Source organism: Scyliorhinus torazame, chromosome 9 (assembly GCF_047496885.1).
Source record: "Scyliorhinus torazame isolate Kashiwa2021f chromosome 9, sScyTor2.1, whole genome shotgun sequence".
In the NCBI taxonomy this organism is placed as follows: Eukaryota; Metazoa; Chordata; class Chondrichthyes; order Carcharhiniformes; family Scyliorhinidae; genus Scyliorhinus; species Scyliorhinus torazame.
In genome coordinates, this window is record NC_092715.1 from 189,835,469 (window position 1) to 189,857,531 (window position 22,063).

Consider the following 22,063-nt stretch of genomic DNA (forward strand, 5'->3'; position numbering starts at 1 on the left):
CGGTGAAAGGTAACCGGGCCCTGTGCATGTATGATGCTATTGCTGAAATAAAGGACTTTTAAGAAGCTTGTTCAACTCCCCTGGCTTTATCACAGTTGGTTAGTCAATGTTTTCTTTGTGTTAAAAGTACATTGGCAGGCTCTTGTGATTGTGTTCAGTCACTGACCTCTATGGTTTCTAAAATTAAAAAAAGGTTAGGGGCAGGATTCTCTGGTCCGCCAGCCACGTTTTCCGGCATGGCGCCCCCCACCCCGCCGACAGCGGGATACTCCTTTCCCGCAGCCGGCAAATGCCGTTTCCCATTGTGGCCACCCCATGCCGTTGGGAAACCCGTGGAGACGGGTGCACTGCAATGGATCGGTGGAACCCACCGGCGGAGAATTCCACTGTGGATCTATCAAGGCAAGTTCACTATGGGATTTGACTTGTCCAGTATGAACATCCACTGGGATGGTAACTGTATTGAAAGAGCCCATGTGGAATGCCACAGCCTAAATTGCCCTTCAAACAAAACAAGAATTATATTTGTTTATATTCAGGCACCCTGCAAATATGCAGACCTGCAAGCCAATATGGGCTCATTCTTAGTTAGCACTGAGGGCAGTTGGATTATTTTTGGCTAAGAGAGCTGTGTAATAAGATGAAAAAATAACTGCAGATGAGAGGAGCCACTCTGCTTATCTTGGCCGGGATTGTTCAAAATGGCGGCTAAGTGTTGACGCTGGCGTAAACACCGGAGTGTTTCACGCTGGCGTCAAAGGGCCTCTTGTCCCACCGATTCTGTGGCCCACAGGGGCTAGCACGGCGCCGGAGTGCTCCACGCAGCTCCGGCTGCCAATACGCGGCCCTGCACTTCTGGCTGCGGGTCTGCATATGCATGCGGTGGCCGCTACTGCGCCAACCCCGCGCGACATGGCGGACCCACACAGCGGGCCGGCGCGAAAGAATGTAGGTCCCACCCAGATCGTGCGCGCCTGCCAATCGGTGGTCGTGGAGGCCCCCCGGAGACTGATTCCCCCCGGCCCCACCAGGACGGCCAACCCAGCCGCAACGCTGAGCTCCCACCGGGCAGAACCACGCCAGCGGGAACTCGGCCGGTCGACCGCGGAGAATCGCGCGTGGCTGCCGCTGATTCTCCGGTTGCCAGAGGTTTGCATCCCGGCGTCGGACCCGATCACGCATCTAACGCCCCATTCTGCGCCCCCGCGCCGAGGCCAGTTTCAGCGCGGAGGCTCGGAGAATCCCGGCAATTGTATCAGCTTCTAAACCAAAGAATGGCTTCCTTATGGTGAAGAAAATACCTGTATGTACTTCATTTTTCCCTGTGTTATTCCATGTTCGATATGTTTGCGCTATTTTAAAATGAATAGGTTTATCGATCAAAATGACTATTTTATAAGGAGGTACATGTGTTTGAATAGGATGTATATTGTTTTCTCCGCTGCTCCTGCCCATAACTTGACACTGCCATAACCTTTTGAACGGGCTGGCTGGGTCAGACAATTCTGGTGTTGCCTTGAAAGGCAGCATTTACCTGCTTCTGTTATGCACATTGGAATGCAGAGAAAGGATCCCCTCAGCTCCAGATATCACTATTTTTTCTCTGCTGCATTGTTCTTTGCAAATTATTCCCTTGACCACCCCTCTGCAGACAAATGAAGGTTAACTTTAGTGGCTCACAAGCTGTCCACATTCAAATGGAAGCAGCAGCCCTTTAAGTGTTGCTGTCTTCCAGAAATCCTCCCTTGCCAATTATAGCCCTCCGTGCATGCACAAAGTATGCACAGAGAGTGTATGCTAACTCTATTAATGAGCTGGCCACACTGAATTTGTTGAGGTCAGCCATCCTCTCCATCGGTGCACATCTTACCCAGCTTCCTGTGGCTCTTCAAATAGAATTGTTGATTTGGCTGCTATATAATCCTTTATAATCCTAAAATGTCTTTCTGCAGGCTTTATTCTTCTTATCAGCTCAACAGTGAGTTCTGTCTACATCCTGATAAACTCCAGCAGCACTCAAAGGGGTCCTCAGCTTCTTTTAGGTGAAATGCTGAAGGTTTGTGAGAGATATTTTTCTTTGTGTTTTTTGAATGCTGATACAATTTCACAGTGCTTGGAGTGTCTGGTGAACATTCTCATTTCTGAAGGAACTTTGGACAACAATTGGAGGGTTGGTGCAGACTCGATGGGCCAAATGGCTTCCTTCTGCACTGTAGCGATTCTATGATTCTACCACAAGCCACTGCTGGGTCTCGATAAGGAGGACAAGGGGATTCCTCCCATAGACTTGGCCCAGATTCAGCGCTGGGCTTTATCACTAGAGGAGTACGAATACACCTTTCAACATTGCCCAGGGGTCCAAATAATACATGCCGACTCCTTCAGCCATCTTCCGCTGCCTGTGAGCTCCTCATTCTTCACCAGTGATGGATGAAGCCGTGGCAACTTTAAATTTCATGGATAGTCTGCCGGTAACAGTCGCACAGATTCGCACATGGCGTCAGAGATTTCCCACATTGGTGAAGCTTTGCCACATTATACTGCATGGCAGATTACAGCGGAAAACCCAGCAGCCATGCAGCCCTATGTTATGAAGCGACAATGCCAGCTTCCTATGGGGAGCTTGTGTGGTTACCCCGCGACCAGGCCAGGAATTGATTCTGTAATTGGGCGGAACGGTGGCACAGTGGATAGCAGTGCTGCCTCACGGCGCCAGGGAGCTGGGTACCATTCCAGCTTTGGGTAACTGTCCATGTGGCGTTTTCACGTTCTCCCCAATCCGATGTGAGTTTCCTCCTGGTGCTCCGGTTTCCTCCCACAGTCCAAAGATGTGCAGGTTAGATGGATTGGCCTTGCAAAAATTATCCCTTAATTTCCAAAGATGTGTATTTGCGTGGATAAGGCTGGTGTGCGGGGGTGTGGGCCTATAGGTAGGGTGCTCTTTCCGAGGGTCGGTGCAAACTCAATGGGCTGAATGGCCTCCTTCTGCACTGTAGGGATTCTATAATTCTATAATATTATATTCATTATGGAAGTCCTTCTGGCAGTACCAATCTGGGTTGAAGAACAAGAGCAGGAGACTTGGGAGGGAGGACGACACAAAGAGTTAGGGAGGTATGTCACGATAATCTTACTCTTCTGAAGGAACATATGTTCAGGAGAACATACAAGCAGTTCTTTGATGAGCAATGTCTCTCTAGAGCGCAGTCACAGAATTGTACCATCTCATGTAGGAAGATGTATAAATAGAGATAACAGTTAGCACAAAATTCCTTGCTGCGGTCAAGGTCATTGCAGCTCTTTGTCTCTGCCTCCTTCCAAGCTGCAATATTGGGTAACAGATAAGGCAGGCTGCACTTAATGTTTTCATTAGCAGGTCACTAATGCCACTTTCCCGGTGGATATTATCCAAACCTGACAAATGGGTGTCTCGGGTTCGCACAAATTGCTAAATCCAGAGCCTCATTGACTGCAACCACATCATCCTGCTGTACTCTTCCATAACCCTCATGAATGACAAAGACTTCCATATTTCTTTCACCAAAGTGATGGCGGAAGACTAGGAGATTCACCATGGAAATCAACCTTTATTCTGGCTAGTATTACCTGCTCTCTGCAGAGCATGAGTGTGTGGTATGTGTGTGATGTGTGTGTGTGGGTGGTGTGTGTGTGTCGGTGGTGTGTGTGGGTGGTGTGTGTATGTGTGTGTGGGTGTTGTGTGGGTGATTTGTGTGTGTGTGTGGTGTGCGTGTGTAGGTGGTGTGTGTATGTGTGTATGGGTGGTGTGTGTGTGGGTGGTGTGTGTCTGGGTGGGTGGGTTTTGTGTGTGTGGGTGGTGTTTGTGTGGGTGTGCGTATGGGTGTGTGTGGTGTGTGTGGTGAATGTGGATGTGTGGTGTGGGTGTGTGGTGGGTGTGTGTAAGGTATGTGGGTGTGTGGTGTGTATGGGTGGTGTGTGGATGTGGATGGGTGGTGTGTGTGTGGGTGGGTGGGTTTTGATTGTGTGGTGTGGTGTGTGTATAGGTGGTGTGTATGTGGGTGGGTGGGTTTTGTGTGTGTATGTGTGGTGTGTGTATAGGTGGTGTGTATGTGGGTGGGTGGGTTTTGTGTGTGTGTGTGTGGTGTGTGTATCGGTGGTGTGTATGTGGGTGGGGGGGTTCATGTGTGTGTGTGTGTGGTGTGTGTATGGGTGGTGTGTATGTGGGTAGGTGGGTTTTGAGTTTGTGTGTGTGTTGGTGTGTGTGTATGTATGGGTGTGTGTGGATGGTGTGTGTGTGAGAAGTACATTGAACATGTGAGTATGGACATAGCACCTGGATTTCAGCTGCAGTGTTTTTCATCCATTTACCAAATATGTCAAAATCATAAAGTTATTGGAGCATATTACTTAAAAGTGGAATAAACGAGTTATTTAAATAATTAAAAGAAACTACTATAAAAAATGTGAGAGGTCATTGCAGTTACTGATGTTAAAATCAACTGAATCAGAACTAAAAGTTAATGCAGCACAGAAATTTTGCCATATAACTGCCAAAATAATAGACAGCAATGATATGTCTTGATGTAGGATAATCATTCTAAGCACCATTTGTGGGGGAAAAATTAAGTATACCAACTCTTAACTACGCTGCATACTATCTGTACGTAAAACATGTATATCAGAGCTAGGTTCCAGTCACTTGTAAACAAACGAGGGCAAATAGCTGAAATCTTTCACTTGTCTTATCGTTAGATATAGGCAACTGTCTAGTCGCTGTGTTCAAATATATGATGGCACCACATGGTGTATCTGTCAGAAAGCTACAGTCATACACATGGGGAAGAAAAATTGTTCGGCAGTCCGATGAAGCGTCTGAATGATAACAATTAGCATGAAATCATGCCTTTGGTTAAGAACTAATTATGTTCTAAAAATGATCATGTTTTAGGAACCAGTAATAAATAAGTCAAGGGCTGAGCACAGAAGTGACATGGAAGAGCCTCTCATTAATGAAGCCATTAAGGTAGTGATTCGAGCCAGCACAAAATATAAAACAATCAATACATCATAATAAAGTGCTTATTTATCACCCCTCCATATTTGAAGAATCTCCCATAAAACTGCAAGAGGAGATCAAAGGTACTTCTATGGGTACACTGGCAAAAGCAGAGGGGAGCTTAGAAAGTTCACTTTAATGATGATATTAGGTTTGATTTTCTCTGTGGCAGTAGCTGGGAGAAGCAATTTACACAGTGACCTGATTTTGCCCTTCATGATAACACTTCAAAATGTTTTGGTGGGCACATTTTCCTGGAGCCAACGTCAGAAAAATACAACACAAACCATATTTATTGTGGTGGTTTTGCCTATAGTGGATGCATGGACGTCTTAGCTGATAGAAAATCATAACATGACAACCTAGGATGGTACAAGTGACTGAATAGTTCAGAAAGAAAATTGCTAGTCATGTATATTGAGAGGTCAACAGCTTATTTCAGTGTTGGAGAAATTTAAAGAGTGTCCTCAGGGTAGGCAATCAAAGTTATGTTTAAGGTTCAAAATCCCCAAATGAGTTCAGGAAAACTGAAAGCCTTTGTTTCTGGAAGGGGCTTCTATAATGGGGAGTTCTGTCTTATGGGGGGCTATGGGGAGGAGGTCTCTGTTACGGGTGGTTTCTGGTGGGGGGGCTCTGTAATGGGAGTGGCTCTTGTGGGGGTCTCTCTTGTGGGGGCCTCTGGTGGGAGGTTCTCTTATGGGTGGGCCTCTGGTAGGAAGGGGTCTGTTAGAGGGGGGAGTGGGATGGACAGTATTTGCAATGTGGGGAGGCTGTGGATGGGCAGTACACAACAAGCTGGGAATGAATAAAACACATGGGAAAAATTGGTAGGCTATCTGCGGAAGTGACTTGCAATGGCAGGTTTACAAAAGATAAAAATAAATCCATCTTGCTCCAGAGTGTTTGGAATTTTGCCATCACTTGTGCCAGTCATGTTATTGGATTTGAAGAACTCTTCTATGTTCTGACTTCCTTTTGTTGGCAGGTTACTGATGTGATACATTCTACCTCACATGAACGGCCATGTTGACACAATGAACTAATTGATTACTGCTTTATAAGAGGCAGCAACTCAAGAGTTCCTTGGCCCGTTCACTGTAAACAACCACTCACATTTTAAAACAAAAAAAGGCGTATTTTTAGTTACTTTACAGTTGCTAGCATAATTTAATCTGGTGTTCTCCTTTGGATGGAACAAAGAAAGAAAGAATTTTAACCTGTGAGGAGAATTTTAAAATCTCCAAGCTGATTCCAATCCTCCCATTTCCAGTTATCATGGAGGTGAGCCAATCAGTAAAATATTTTAGGAAGTCTTCATGTTTCCGTTTTAAAAGTATAATTTTAACTTTTTAAAATTCAGTTAGAGGAGGTGGGTTTGCTGGCTAGGCCAGCATTTATTACCCATCTTTAGTTGCTCTTGTTTAGGGGGGATTTAAGAGTCAACCATATTGCTGTCAGTCTGGAGTTACATATAGGCCAGGCCAGGTAACGATGGCAGAGTTCCTTCCCAGAAGAGCATTAGTGAATCAGATGGATTATTATGACAATTGATCATCAATAGACTTGTAATCCCAGATGTTTTTTTCTGCCGCGGTGAGATTTGAACTGGGGCCCCGAGAGCATTACCCGGGCTCTGTAGATTACCACTCCAGTAAAAGTACCCCTATGCCACTGCCTCCATGGGTCCTGCCTCCCTCATGGAGAGGGTGCGTTTCCAAGGCTTAGTAATTGTAGCACGTAAAAGCAGGTGAGCACTGTCTATCTATGAGGTAAGTGCATTTATAGCACTGCTGTGGGCCAGGAGAATCAGAAGTATTTTCTCAAAGCTTTAAACACAGTGTGATCGAACAGCAACCCTACTGAGCTCCAAGTTATCTTCAGCTCCTCAACCTCTCCCCATGATATCCAACTCCCCCACACATACTTACCAATCTCCAAGCCTCCCCTGTAATTTCCATCAAACCCGAACCTCCCGCCTGTGATCTTCAGCTCCTCTGCTTTCATGTGATTTTCAACTTCCTCCCCCATTACTGTGTTCTTTGACCATCCCAATACCCTCAAGATTAGCCAGTCTCTGCAAACTCCCACTCCCTCTTTGCGACCTCCAACCTCCCACTATCTCCAACTTCCTACAACACCCTAGCGATCAGCAGACCTCTCCCCATCCTCTGACCGCCTACATCCCTCACATCCCTTCTGCGACCTCCTATGGCATTTGGCATTCTTTCCTTGGCTGCTGGCCAGCTTGTCAATCAAGCTATCTGTCAGGTGGTAGTTGTTACACAAGTATAAAAGACTTCCTGCAGCTAATTCCTGCAGAAAATCCAGGATTTACATTCGGGAATCCTCTCCTCGTGCCCTTGAGCATATATTAGGGGCTAACACTATGTGGGGAAATCTCACAAATTAAAATTCCTTCATGCTGCACGTGGGTTGATCAGCAGCTACTGATTAGCTTCATTAATTTGAGCTGGATTTGTTGCTCTTCGCAATTTCAAAGTCCCACTTTGGGTGCACAGTGTTCAATGCTGAATATTATCACTGAAAGATTCAACTGAGCACTTTTCTCCACTGTTCCGCCCCTTATTTATAAACTTAATTGGTTCTTAATAATACAGCTGGTCAAGGCTGCTTTAGTCATTCGTGCAGGGTATATTATCCCTACTGGCAATAGCCAAGCCCCATACCCCAAGAAACAGGTTACCACCACCACTGCATACAAACTGGAATAGGCTGGCTTTTGTGCATTTCCTTCTGGCATCATCAATATTTTATCCAGTGCTGCAACATGAAGTTCTGCAGATTTCTAAATAACACCGGGGGATACATTTGCTAACATGCAAGCCATTCTCATCTTCCTTTAGTACATTTACCTAAATAATGGTGAATGTTAGTATCCATCAGGGATAAATGTTGCAGAATGTTCTCTGTGCCTGACACCAAGTCTGCAAAGGCAACATGCTTTATCCGAATTAACTGTTGATTACAAAGAGAACTGTAATCTTTGCACCCCGTAGCCTTGCCCAAACAAACAATGAACTGAATTTATTACCCCACGTGGACAAATAGTATTTTGATGTCAACATAAAATATGCCAGTCATATTGTTTGCACCCAGGACACAGCTGGCATGGTTGATATTGTTCCTGCTGCAGAGATTGAAAATCTATTTCAATATGCAAAATCAGGAGCTGGGGAGTTATAAAATGTAGAATGCCCCTACAACGGTATGACCATGCATTTCTAGTCAGGAAAAGCAATAAATTAAACAATGATGTAAAAGATATGGCTTCACAGCGCCAGAAACCCAAGTTTGATTCCTGCTTGGGTCACTGTCTGTGTGGAATCTGCACATTCTCCCCGTGTCTGCATGGGTTTCCTCCGGGTGCTCCGGTTTCCTCCCACAGTCCAAAGATCTGCAGGTTAGGTGGATTGGCCATGCTAAATTGCCCTTAGGTTTGATGAGGTGGAGGTGTGGGATAGGGGGGAGGTGTGGGCTTAAAAAGGGTGCTCTATCCAAGAGCCGGTGCAGAACCGATGGGCCGAGTGGCCTCCTTCTGCACTGTAAATTCTATGATATGCAATCTTTTATCATGACAAACTACGAGAAGATTAAAGCTAACTTGTAGGCTGCCCTAACAGTGAAGACACAATTGTCGCCTTCTTGTTTGCTACCATCACTCCGGCTGCAACATTTAACTTTTTATACATTCATTGGAGAGGCACAGTGGTTAGCACTGCTGCCTCACAGAACCAGGCACCCGAGTTCAGTTCCAGACTTGGGTAACTGTGTGGAGTTTGCACATTCTCCCCACTTCTTCGTGGATCTCCTCCAGGTGCTCCGGTTTCCTCCCAGTCCAAAGATGTGCAGGTTAGGTTGATTGGCCATGCTAAATTGCCCCTCGGTGTCCAAAGATGTTCAGGTTAGGTTGGGATACGGGGATAGGGCGGGGGAGTGTTCCTAGGTAGAGTGCTGTTTCAGTGAGTCGGTGCAAACTCGATGGGCCAAATGGCCTCTTTCTGCACTGTAGTGATGCTATGATTATACACTGAAAGAGAATTTCAAACAAAAGTATAGCTTAAATAAAACAATGCATTTGTGATAGTTTATTGTTAAGATCATTTATATTAAAAATGTGATATCGTCATGCACATTAATGTGACTCAATTTATAGCATTCAGCTGCAGAAATTTTCAGCAAATCATTTTTATGCACAATTTATGATCAAAGAACAGGTATCATTTGAAAGCTGCAAAGGCCACTCATTACTGAAAGGGGTTTCAATGAATCATTTCTTACCTGTGTGGTGTATGGTAGCTGGGGAAGCAGCAGATGTGTAATATGCTGTGCTGACCTCTATTCTGCACAGGCCGAAGATGGAACTTCAAATTAGAAGTGTTTATCCAAGGGATAGACAAACATTTTTTCTTGCACATTTTATGCTCAGCAAAATGAAGAATGTCTGCACTGGGATGTGGGACCCCTCACAAGTCAGGTCCAGCACAGATTAAATGCAAAATAAAGCTGACTCAATTTGTTACCAATGGTGCGCCTTGCTCCAATTTCAGAATAACATTTCATTCTGTGTGACACTTTCATTTTTCACATCAGCCGTCTCAGAGTGAGATTGTTTAAATGAAACCAAACGCTGCCAAGCTGGAAGTAGTTTTCTGCCTTGATCATATGCTAAAAAAAAAGGAAATAGATTGGCTCAGCCCAAACTTAACTTTGCTCAGTTAGACAGCATAGAAATGTGTCTATGGGCTGGAGGAGGGGTGGGTGCTCCTGAAAAAGTGAAGGTTTTCACAACAGGAAACTTATCATATCTCCAACTGAGCGTTTCACAATGGTGCCTGTCAAAGGGTGCGACAATTGTCAGTTTAGATTTGTGCCATGCTCAATGGGCTGTACCAGAAACATATGCAAAACGCAGAAACTCTATCTACAAGTTTGCTGATGGTACGACCATAGTGGGCCGGGTCTCGAATATCGACGAGTCAGAATACAAGAGGGAGATAGAGAACCTAGTGGAGTGTTGCAGCGACATCCCTCAATGCCAGCAAAACTAAAGAGCTGGTCATTGACTTCAGGAAGCAAAGTATTGTACACACCCCTCTTAGCATCAACTGGGCCGAGGTGGAGATGATTAGCAGTTTCAAATCCTTCGGGGTACACATTTCCAAAAATCTGTCCTGGTCCACCCACGTCGATGCTACCATCAAGAAAGCACAGCAGCGCCTATACTTCCTCAGGAAACTAAGGAAATTTGGGCAGCACGATGGTGCAGTGGGTTAGCCCTGTTGCCTCACGGCGCTGAGGCCCCAGGTTCGATCCTGGCTCTGGATCACTGTCCGTGTGGAGTTTACACATTTTCCTCGTGTTTGCGTGGGTTCCGCCCCCACAACCCAAAAGATGTGCTGGCTCGGTGGATTGGTCATACTAAATTGCCCCTTAATTGGAAAAAATGAATTGGGCACTCTAAATTAAAAAAGAAAAAAAAAGGAAACTAAGGAAATTCGGCATGTCCACATTAACTCTTACCAACCTTTACAGCTGCACCATAGAAAGTATCCTATCTGGCTGCATCACAGCCTGGTATGGCAACTGCTCAGCCCAAGACCGCAAGAAACTTCAGAGAGTCGTGAACACAGCCCAGTCCATCACACGAACCTGCCTCCCGTCGATTGACTCCATCTACACCTCCCGCTGCCTGGGGAAAGCGGGCAGCATAATCAAAGACCCCCCACCCGGCTTACTCACTCTTCCAACTTCTTCCATCGGGCAGGAGATACAAAAGTCTGAGAACACGCATGAACAGACTCAAAAACAGCATCTCCCCCGCTGTTACCAGACTCCTAAATGACCCTCTTATGGACTGACCTCATTAACACTACACCCCTGTATGCTTCACCCGATGCTGGTGTCTGTGTAGTTACATTGTGTACCTTGTGTTGCCCTATTATGTATTTTATTTTATTTTATTTTTATGTACTTAATGATCTGTTGAGCTGCTCGCAGAAAAATACTTTTCACTGTACCTCGGTACACGTGACAATAAACAAAATCCAAAATCCAAATCCAAATATGCTTACCTTCACCTTGATCCTGAAACACACCCTTTCCTTGTTTGCAGCAAGGTTTGAAGGAGGTGAGTGGCTGGATTCACTTGAGCCTCTTTCTATTTCCACCCATGTTTTTCCAGAAGAGTAGCCCTCAGCCTCAAATGAAGGTCTTTCTCAAAGAAAAGAACAAAGTATAGTACAGCACAGAAACAGGCCCTTCAGCCCTCCAAGCCTGTGCCGATCATGATATGATGCCTGTCTAAAGTAAAACCTCTTGCAATTCCGGGGTCCATATCCCTCTATTCCCATCCTATTCATGTGTTTGTCAAGATGCCTCTTAAACGCCGCTATCATATCTGCTTCTACCATCTCCCCTGGCAGTGCGTTCCAGACACTCACCACCCTCTGGGTAAAACAAAACCCTCGCATATCTCCTCTAAATTTTCCCCTCACACCTTTAACCTATGTCCCCTAGTAATTTACTTTTCCACCCTGGGAAAAAGGTCTGACTATTCACTCTGTCCATGCCAATCATAATTTTGTAAACCTTTATCACGCCACCCCTCAACTTTCAGATATACTGAAGCAAGATCTTGTACACCTTCAAAAACGGCAGTAATAGCCTTATTTTTCTTCCCACAGTGCTCTTGTGAACATTGATTTAACTTTCTGCCGATAGTACAGACTCCCGTTAAATGTGAGTGCTGTGCCAGATTTTGCATTTCCCTCCAAGTTTGGTGTCTGGGAAAACCTTTCTATGCATATAGCCTGTTGAAAATAGAGGTCTGGCCTTATATGACAAGATTTAATTGAGTCCAAATTCAAATTCCTTTACTTTCTGCTAAGCAATAGCAACAAGATATACACTTCAGCAAATGGCATCATGGGACAACTAACAACACAGAGGGCATGAAATTGGGTACCCCAATGCTCAGCACATGTGATGTTCAACATTCATGTGTCCAACATGCAAAGTTCCAGTACCCACCTCATCTTAATGATTGTGGTGCTGGCTGGTGTTCCTCTAGCACTGTTTTCTGTTTCTGTATGTGGCCACTGAGCTCTGAGCACAGCAAGAGGCACTCGCAGCATTGTTTGCAAACCACAGTCTTTTTATCTTAATGACAGTCTGAAAGAGATGCTGCAAAAAAGGATTGTTGAAATCTAAATTTTAGTAACCGAATACCAGGACAGACAGGAGGCATCGTAGATTGGCACTTGGGACATTAGTGGTCTGGGTGGACAGGGGAGAATAGCCATGATCCATTGGGGACCCAGAATGTCCTGCAGGACCATCCACAAAAGGGAGTGTGAGCAAGTCGCAAGTAAGGTCAACCACACAGTCTCGCCCTGAGGGCCTAGAAACACTGACAAAATAAATCTAATGACTCCACCGGGATGGCCAATGCCAATGAATGCATCTTCACATGACACATCCTACCCTCCACTGCACCTGCCTGTCACACAGTTCAATGCCTCCCACTCACCTAGCTGCACTCTCTGGCACTTGAGACGCATGCCTAACAACCAGATGCTCTACCCTGCCATGAAACATCAATGCTACTAGCTCCACAATCACCTCTCACTGCTTCCAGCCATCTCCAGCTATTCAGGTATGGCAGGAATATCATTCAAATATGTGCAAAACAATAATTAAAATTCCGCCCTCTCACTTGCAGGACAAGATGGTACACAATAGGAGGGAGCAGAGCTGACTTGCATCAGAAGCCCACAGAAGAAACCGTTCTCTGCACTGTGGTGCCAGCTGGGACGTGGCCTGTGGCATCTAATGTCACTGAGAACACTGAGGATGACAGCATGTTCCTGCCTTATGCTTTATCTCAACTGTCAGCACATTCTCATGCGATCCGGAATCATGAACATGCTGCAGATGGTGTGACCTTTGAACTCTTGCTTCACACCCCAGTCACCTTCCCTCACAGCAGCATTCCTTTTCTGAATTCCTGTTTTCAGACACCCAAGAACTGCTGCCTGTCTGGCAACAGGAGAAGCAATAATGAAAGCAACAGCACAGCGCTAATGAAGAAGCCCCTGTCATAATGTACACCAGTATATCATGGTGCAGATACACACACACTGATGGACACATAGCAAGACCAATCAACACACACAACACCGCAGTCAATCACCAGTTAGAGCACACTCACTATAAAGACAGAGGGCATCAGAGTTCCCGCTCATTCAGGATGCAGCCTCTCAGAAGGACAGAGCTTACAGCTTACAGCACAGATGTTCACCATATGCTGAGTGCATAGACTGGTTAGGACAGGCATAGGTCTTTAGTTTAATCTAACATCGTGTTAACCCACAGTGAAAGTATGTTCAACAGTTTCTAACTTAATAAAATAGTGTTGTACTATTTTAAGTGTTGGTGGCCTGTATGTGTTCCACGGATCCAGAGCGCCCAACACATCATGATACCAGGAGTTGAGGGATATTAGAACTTCTTAGACCTACCTGCAAGTGATCTGCCTTCCACCAGCACACAGTCATCCTGCAAAATGGGCAGCGTCCGCCCGCCGCTCCGCATCACCGGTAACCTAGGGGCCAATTCGAACAACGCTTCCAGCTCTACCTTGAAGCCACAGACCGGGAAGATGCCTCAGACACCAGGAAGATCGCTCTCTTCCTATTCAGGGCCGGGGAACATGCCATCCACATTTTCAATTCTCTCACCTTTGCTGACAATGAAGATAATTCAAAATTCAAGACAGTCCTCAAGTTTGACACTCACTGCAACATAGAGGTGAATGAAAGTTTTGAGCGCTATGTATTCCAACAAAGTTTACAGGGTAAGGATGAACCTTTCCAGTCCTTTCTCACCCACCTCCGCATCCTTGCGCAGTCCTGTAATTACGGGCCCACCTCCGACTCCATGATATGTGACCACATCGTTTTCGGTGTTCAGTCGGACCCCCTACGCCAGTAGCTCCTCACGATAAAGCAGCTCACCCTAGCGACCGCCATTGAGACCTGCGTGCTACATGAACACGCCACTAGTCGGTATTCCCACATCCAAGCGGCTGAAACAGCGCGGCAAGGTCTCCACGATGCAGAACGGGTCCAAGCAACCGAGCAACTCCAGGGCCTCAGCCTGGATGAGGGTGGCCATTTTGCGCCCTTTTCGCGGACTCCCGCGCTTATGCGCACCGAACGAGGGGACGGCGACGTCGAAAAACGTACTGCGCAGGTGCGCACCACGTACGATCGCACCATGCATGCGCGGTGGCGCAGCGAACGTACTGACGCTACAACGTGCGGCAACTGTGGCTCCGCCCACTTAAAGCGGCAATGCCCTGCCAAATCCCGACGATGCCTGAGATGTGGCAAACCTGGCCACAATTGTGCTTTATGCAGATTAGCTCAGCCTGCCAACTCATATCGCTCCAGCCAGCCTCGCAGGAATGTCCGGGCCATTCAACCCACGGTCACCGAGTCCGATGCGGACCTACTACCCGTTATTAACACTGAGGACCCGAAGGCGCCTTTTCGAGTCGGTATCGTTACAAAAAACAGGGTGTCCCCGAAGCAAACAATCCAGCCTCTATCGGTGTACAGCATCGATCCAGACGATGAGTGGTGTGCCACCCTGACGGTCAACCAGTCCCAAATACGATTCTGCCTGGACACTGGTGCCTCCGCCAAGCTCATTGCGCGGTCTGACTTCCAAAGCCTTCGTGTCAAACCAACCATCCTCCCATCAGCCTGCCAGCGATTAGATTATAATGGCAATGCCATTGCTGCCAGCGGCTCGTGCCAACTTGAAGTCATGCACAGGTCACGCAAAGCCATCCTTCCCTTTGAAACCGTGGGCTCCTCGAAAGCCTCCCTGCTTGACGCGCAGGCATGCAAGCTGTTGAACCTAGTTCAGAGAGTTCACTCTTTCTCTCCTGCTGACGCATCTGCCTTTCAGGACACCGACTTCAGGGTGCAACTCAATGCCATTATCAACCAGTACCACGACGTCTTCGAGGGCATGGGCACGCTCCCGTACACCTAAAAGATTTTATTAAAACCGAATGCCACGCCTGTGGTGCACGCACCTCGCAGGGTCCCAGCACCCCTTAAGGACCGCCTCAAGCAGCAGCTGCAGGACCTCCAGAACCAAGGAGTGATTTCCAAAGTCACGGAACCAACCGACTGGGTCAGTTCCATGGTTTGTGTAAAAAAGCCTTCCGCAGAATTGAGAATTTGCATTGATCCCAAGGATCTAAATCGCAATATCATGAGGGAGCATTATCCAATTCCAAGCGCTAAGAGCTCACATGTGAGATGGCTCGCGCCAAGCTCTTCACCAAACTCGACGCCTCAAAAGGATTCTGGCAAATCCAGCTCGATAAATCCAGCAGGAAATTTTGCACATTTAATTCTCCATTTGGCAGATATTGCTACAACAGGATGCCGTTTGGGATCATAGCTGCATCAGAAGTGTTCCATAGGATTATAGAACAAATGATGGAAGGCATTGAAGGTGTTCGCGTCTATGCCGATGATGTAATCATTTGGTCCACCACCCCGCAGGAGCATGGTAGTCGCCTCCAGCGCGTATTCAGACTTATACATGAGCATGGCCTCCGCCTCAACAGGGCCAAATGCTCTTTTGGTCAAACGGAACTCAAGTTCCTCGGGGACCACATCTCCCAATTAGGTGTGCAGCCGGATGCGGACAAGGTAGCTGCCATCACAGCTATGAAAACACCAGAGGACAAGAAGGCGGTCCTCCGATTTCTGGGCATGGTCAATTTTTTAGGGAAATTTATCCCTAACCTCGCCTCTCATACCACGCCTCTCAGGAACCTGGCCAGGAAGACGACAGACTTCCAATGGCTCCCTGCCCACGAGCGCGAATGGAGAGAACTCAAAACAAAACTGACCATGGCCCCGGTCTTAGCTTTCTTTGATCCAGCAAAGGAGACCAAAACTTTGACCGATGCCAGTCAATCCGGCATGGGGCAGTGCTCCTTCGACGTGATGAGCCCTCATCATGGGTCCCCGTTGCATATGCGTCACGTGCAATGACCACCACGAAGCAGCGCTATGCGCAGATAGAAAAGGAGTGCCTGGGCCTTCTGACCGGTGTGGTTAAGTTTCACGATTATGTCTACGGACTTCCTCAATCACCATCGAGTCCAACCATCGCCTGCTGGTCAATATAATACAGAAAGACTTGAACAACATGACACCTCGCGTCCAGCGTATTCTTCTCAAGCTCCGGCGATATGACTTCCAGCTGGTATACACCCCAGGCAAAGACCTCATCATTGCTGACGTTCTCTCCAGGGCAGTCAACACTCCATGTGACCCAGCGGGATTTGACTGCCAGGTTGAAGCCCATGTGGCATTCGCAGCCTCCAATCTACCTGCCACGGATGAACGCCTCGTCCAAATTTGCCGCAAGACAGCGGCTGACCCCTTGCTACAGCGTGCCATGCGCCACCTAACACCTGGGTGGCTCAAGGGCCAATGTCCTCAGTTCTATAATGTCAGAGATGATCTGGCGGTAGTAGACGGGGTTCTTCTAAAACTGGACCGCATTGTCATCCCGCATAGCATGTGCCAGCTTGTCCTGGAAGAACTACACGAGGGCCACCTTGGCGTGGAAAAGTGCCGCCGATGGGCCCAAGAGGCAGTGTACTGGCCCGGCATTAATGAGGACATAGCCAACACAGTGCTCAACTGCCCCACCTGTCAGCGCTTCCAGCCGGCCCAACCACGTGAGACCCTGCAGCCCCATGAGTTGGTCACGTCACCATGGACCAAGGTGGGCATCGACCTGTTCCACGCGCTGGGTAGAGACTCTGTCCTGATCATGGACTACTTTTCGAATTACCCGGAGGTGATACGGTTGCACAACATCACCTCGTCTGCAGTCATTCGTGCATGTAAAGAAACCTTTGCTCGTCACGGCATCCCGCTCACGGTTGTGTCGGACAATGGGCCCTGCTTCGCCAGCCAGGAATGGTCCAACTTTGCCAGGCGGTACAATTTTGCCCATGTGACATCCAGTCCCCTGTACTCTCAATCCAACGGCAAAGCGGAGAAGGGAGTACATATAGTCAAACGGCTCCTGTGCAAGGCTGCTGATGCTGGGTCCGATTTCTACCTCGCCTTGCTGGCCTATCGCTCCGCTCCAGTGCCCACTGGCCTGTCGCCAGCCCAGTAACTCATGGGTAGTACCCTGAGGACGACGGTGCCGTCCATCCAGGTCCCAGACCTCGACCACGTTCCGGTCCTTCGCCGGATACAGCTGTCTCGTGCATAGCACAGGACGGCTCATGACTCCCGTGCAGCTGATCTCCCTGCTCTGGCTCCAGATGACAACATCCGCGTCCATCTTCCGGATGGTGGCTGGTCTGCAACAACTGTTGTCCTTCGGCAGGTGGCCCCCGCTCGTTCCTGGTTCGTCTCCCGGATGTCTCTATTCTGCGCCGCAATCGACGTGCCCTTCGTCTCGTTCCACGCTCGCCACGTGATCCTCCACTGTTGCCTCGCCCTCCTGCTGACCCTGCCACGGACTATGCAGAGCTCCCTGTCACTCTGCCTCCCCCTGACTTTGACGCAGTCCAGCCCGCTCCTGAACCGGCGGCTCTCGACCCACCCTTGAGGCGGTCAACCAGAATTTGTCGCCCACCTCAGAGTCTTAATTTATGAACTTTGCGGACTCAGAGACTCTCTGAATTGTTTTGTTGCTTTGTTTGATCGTTTCCCTGGTTTGTATATAGTGTTGATCTCGTTATTCTTGTTGCATACTGCTTCTCTGCACCAGGCACCTTTCCATGTAAATAGCTTAGTTCTCATGTACGTAGTCCTGTAAATATGTCTTCATACCCCACACGTAGTTAGGAACATTCTCACCATACGTTATTTATTGCCACACACATACATTCTTTTATAAAAGGGGGGATGTTATACTATACACCAGTATATAATTGTGCAGATACACACACACTGATGGACACACAGCAAGACCAATCAACACACACAACACCGCAGCCAATCACCAATTAGAGCACACTCACTATAAAGACAGGGGGCATCAGAGTTCCCGCTCATTCGGGATGCAGCCTCCTAGAAGGACAGAGCTTACAGCACAGATCTTCACCATGTGCTGAGCGCATAGACTGGTTCGGACAGGCATAGGTCGTTAGTTTAATCTAACATCGTGTTAGATTAACCCACAGTGAAAGTATGTTCAACAATTGAAAATGAAATGAAAATCACTTATTGTCACAAGTAGGCTTCAATGAAGTTACTGTGAAAAGCCCCTAGTCGCCACATTCCGGCACCTGTTCAGGGAGGCTGTTACGGGAATTGAACCGTGCTGCTGGCCTGCCTTGGTCTGCTTTCAAAGCCAGCGATTTAGCCCTGTGCTAAACAGGCCCTGTTTATTCTTTCCAACTTAATTTCTAACTTAATAAAATAGTGTTGCACTATTTTAAGTGTTGGTGGCCTGTATGTGTTCCACGGATCCAGAGCACCCAACACATCAGCCACGTCACTTGATCTGACACTTGCAGCCACCAGCTCAGATACTGACACTGCATTTACCTTGGGGACTAGTATAGAGTTAGGATCAACACATGGTGAGTCACTGGGCACAAGTACGTTACGACCGGGTCGGGGGTAAAGAATGGTTAATTTGTCAGATAACCAGAGAGAAATGTGACAAACGAGCATTTCTGTACAAGACTCAGATGGGAACGTGCCTGTCGCACTGCGCATGCGAAGACCCACGGCGAACATTTGACGCCTGCATCGGCAGCTGGAGCGGCGTGGGTCACTCCAGTGCCGTGCTGGCCTCCTGTAGGGGCCAGAATCGCTGCTCCTGGGTGCATGTTGACGCCGATGTGAAGCGCGACAGCGTTTATGACGGCGTCAGCACTTGGCCTCAGGATCAGAGAATCCCGCCCCATATTCTCCAGTAACACCATGCAGTATGTGCAGGAAGCGGCTGAAACTTATCCTGCTCCCCCCTCACCACCCGGCAGGAACGAAGGTCGACATCCATTACTCCACTAGAAGCAGAATTACATAACTGAATTTTGCACCCATGCTTTGTAACATCTCATAGAATCCCTACAGTGCAGAAGGACTCCATTTGGCCTATCGGGTCTGCACCAACCCTGCGAAAGAGAACTTTACGTAGGCCCGCTCCCCTTCCTTATCCTCGTAACCCCACCTAACCTGGACTCTATGGGGCAATTTAGCATAGCCAATCCACCTAACCTGCACATCTATGAACTGTGGGAGGAAACCGGAGCACCTGGAAGAAACTCACACAGACATGGGGAAAAAGTGCAAACTTCACGTAGCCAGTCACCAAAGGTGGAATTGAACCCAGGTCCCTGGTGCCATGAGGCAGCAATGCTAAACACTGTGTCACTGTGCTGCCCAAGGTATAGTCAGGTATAGATGTATCTCAAGATATAGCCAGACATCGATGCAAAGATAAACATAAAATATGACTTGTAAAATATTGACTAGAGCTTTTGGGCGACAATATAAATTATTTTCACTTGGAATGCAGATGTGACCTCAAGTATAAAATAGATTAGGTTTCAATGGCATTAATGTGGCTCTCAGAACCCTCCAGTTAATAGCTAACTAAATATTCCTCAACTGCATATACAAAATATACACACACACGTAAATTATACAGTAGTTACTGGGGGCGATTCCTCCAATATGGAGGCCAAGTGTTCACGATGGCGCGAACCAGGCCCCGGTACGACCGATTCTGGCTCCCGCAGGCTCCAGCCTCCTTTCGCGGTGCCAAATGGGCGGCCACGCCAACCCGCGCATGCGGAGATGGGTCGCGCCAACCTGCGCATGCGTGGGGGGCATCTTTAGCGTGCCGGCACCAACTCGGGGGCCGGCCGCGCCAGAACGTAGGCCCGGGGGGGGAGAGGCCGGCCCGCCGATTGGTGGGCCCCAATCGCGGGCCAGACCCCATCAGAGGCCCCCCCCACCCCCGGTGAAGGAGCCCCCCTCCTCCCCTCCACAGGCCGTCCCCCCCGACCGTTCACTCAGAGTTCCCGCCGGCAGCGACCAGGGGTGCACGGCATCGGCGGGACTCTGTCATATCAGCGCGGCCGCTCGGCCCACCCAGGCCGGAGAATCGGCGACCCCGCCGATTCCAGCGGCCGGCGCCATGCCAAACACGCCGGCGCAAATGGCGCAGATTCTCCGCACCTCGGAGAATCGCGCGCCAGCGTTGGGACATCGTGGCACGGTTGCGGCCATTCTCCAGCCCGGCATGGGGCTCGGAGAATTGCCCCCACAATCTCCATGACTTTCATGATATAAAGCATCTCCATGACAAATGGCTTTCAAAAAGTTCAACTTTCAGTTAATATGTGAAAGAAGAAGACGTCGGCGCAGGATTCGTGAACTTCCACAACAGCAAAACTAGTGCCGCACCTGGACCAATTGAACGGTTGTTAAGGGGCTAGCAACAGCGCCACATGGAACACAATCGACTCCAAAGAGAAACGGTGCGGGATTTGCTGGATTCAGGAGGCTGACAAGCTGCAGCTGCATATACACACTTCACCCCCCCCCCCCCCACACACACCGTCCCAGCCAACAAGATGGCAGCAAGGAGAGCGGCTCCACACTTCACCGACACCGAGCTGGAGACCCTCCCCTCCTGGATGCGGTGTAGGGGAGACGGTTGACCCTGTACCTTGGCCCTGGAAGGAGGCTTCCAGCCGCCGCCAGTCGTCATGCCTGGGCGCAGGTGGCAGAGGCAGTCAGCGCCACCAGCAACACCGTCCGGACCTGCAGGCAGTGCCGTAAAAATCTGTTGCCTCTTCAGGGCAGCCAGAGTGAATAGGCAACACTGTGCCCCTGGTACTAACCCCCGTCCCGCAGACCTGTAACACGACCCCCCCCCCCCACCCCACCCGGAGGGTGGCCAAACCCCCACCCTACACCACATGCTGGCACCCATAACGGGTGCCATGCCCGGGTGCCCTGGCCACTGAGGCCACCAACTAACAACCCTCTGGGCTGCATGCGTCGGACTGTCTAACACTGTCATTTTCTGTATCCTCCACCCCAGGAGAAGGCCACCCATAACCACCGGGGACGGGAGAAAACTGGAGGGAACCACCTCTCTGGCAGAGCAGAGGCCAATGGACATGGTCGGTGGCCTGGAGGAAAGGGAGGTCGCCGGGTGGAGATCGGCCACGGGCGAGGAAGTGAGACACCACTGAGTTGCGGTTTCCCGTGACACATGTGTCAATGCCCCTCCAACACCACCCCCACCCCACCCTCACCCTCACCCCCACCCTCACCCCCACACCACCCTCACCCTCATCCCCACCCTCACCCCCATACCGCCCTCACCCCCACACTGTCCTCACCCCCGCACCACCCTAACCCTCAGCATCACTCCCACACCACTTCCACCCTCAACTCCACACCACCCTCACTCCCACCAACCCCCGGCCTGCAGTCTAATCATGCATCTTGTCTTATGTCTTGCAGGACCTGCTGGTGATGGGGCGGGCCATCCGGTGTACCCCGCCCCCAGCCAGTGCCACAGCCGGAGAACCCCCCGTGAACCGAGCAATGACAAGGATAGCAGCTCGGACGGAAACCCTCGACACGACACCCAGGACACTCTGGAGCTCGAGTCCGAGGATGGCACTGATATCCCGTCACAGCTGTCTCCAACACCCTCTCCCATCCCAGCGACACTCACCTCAGTTGGGCACTTTAGTGAAGAGGCTCCTGGAACATTATCTGTTGGCACCGCAAAGCTGATCAGGTGGAGGTCTGAACTCCCGAGGGGGTGGACGGTCGGAGAGCGGGCCAACCCCAGGAACTAGCTGCCGTCCAGATGGGTTTTGGGCTTCTGGAACGGACAGTCCCATCGATTGTGGAGATGCATTCTGTGCAGTCGTTGGCCAAGGCCCAGGACAGGGTTGCTGCCTCACAG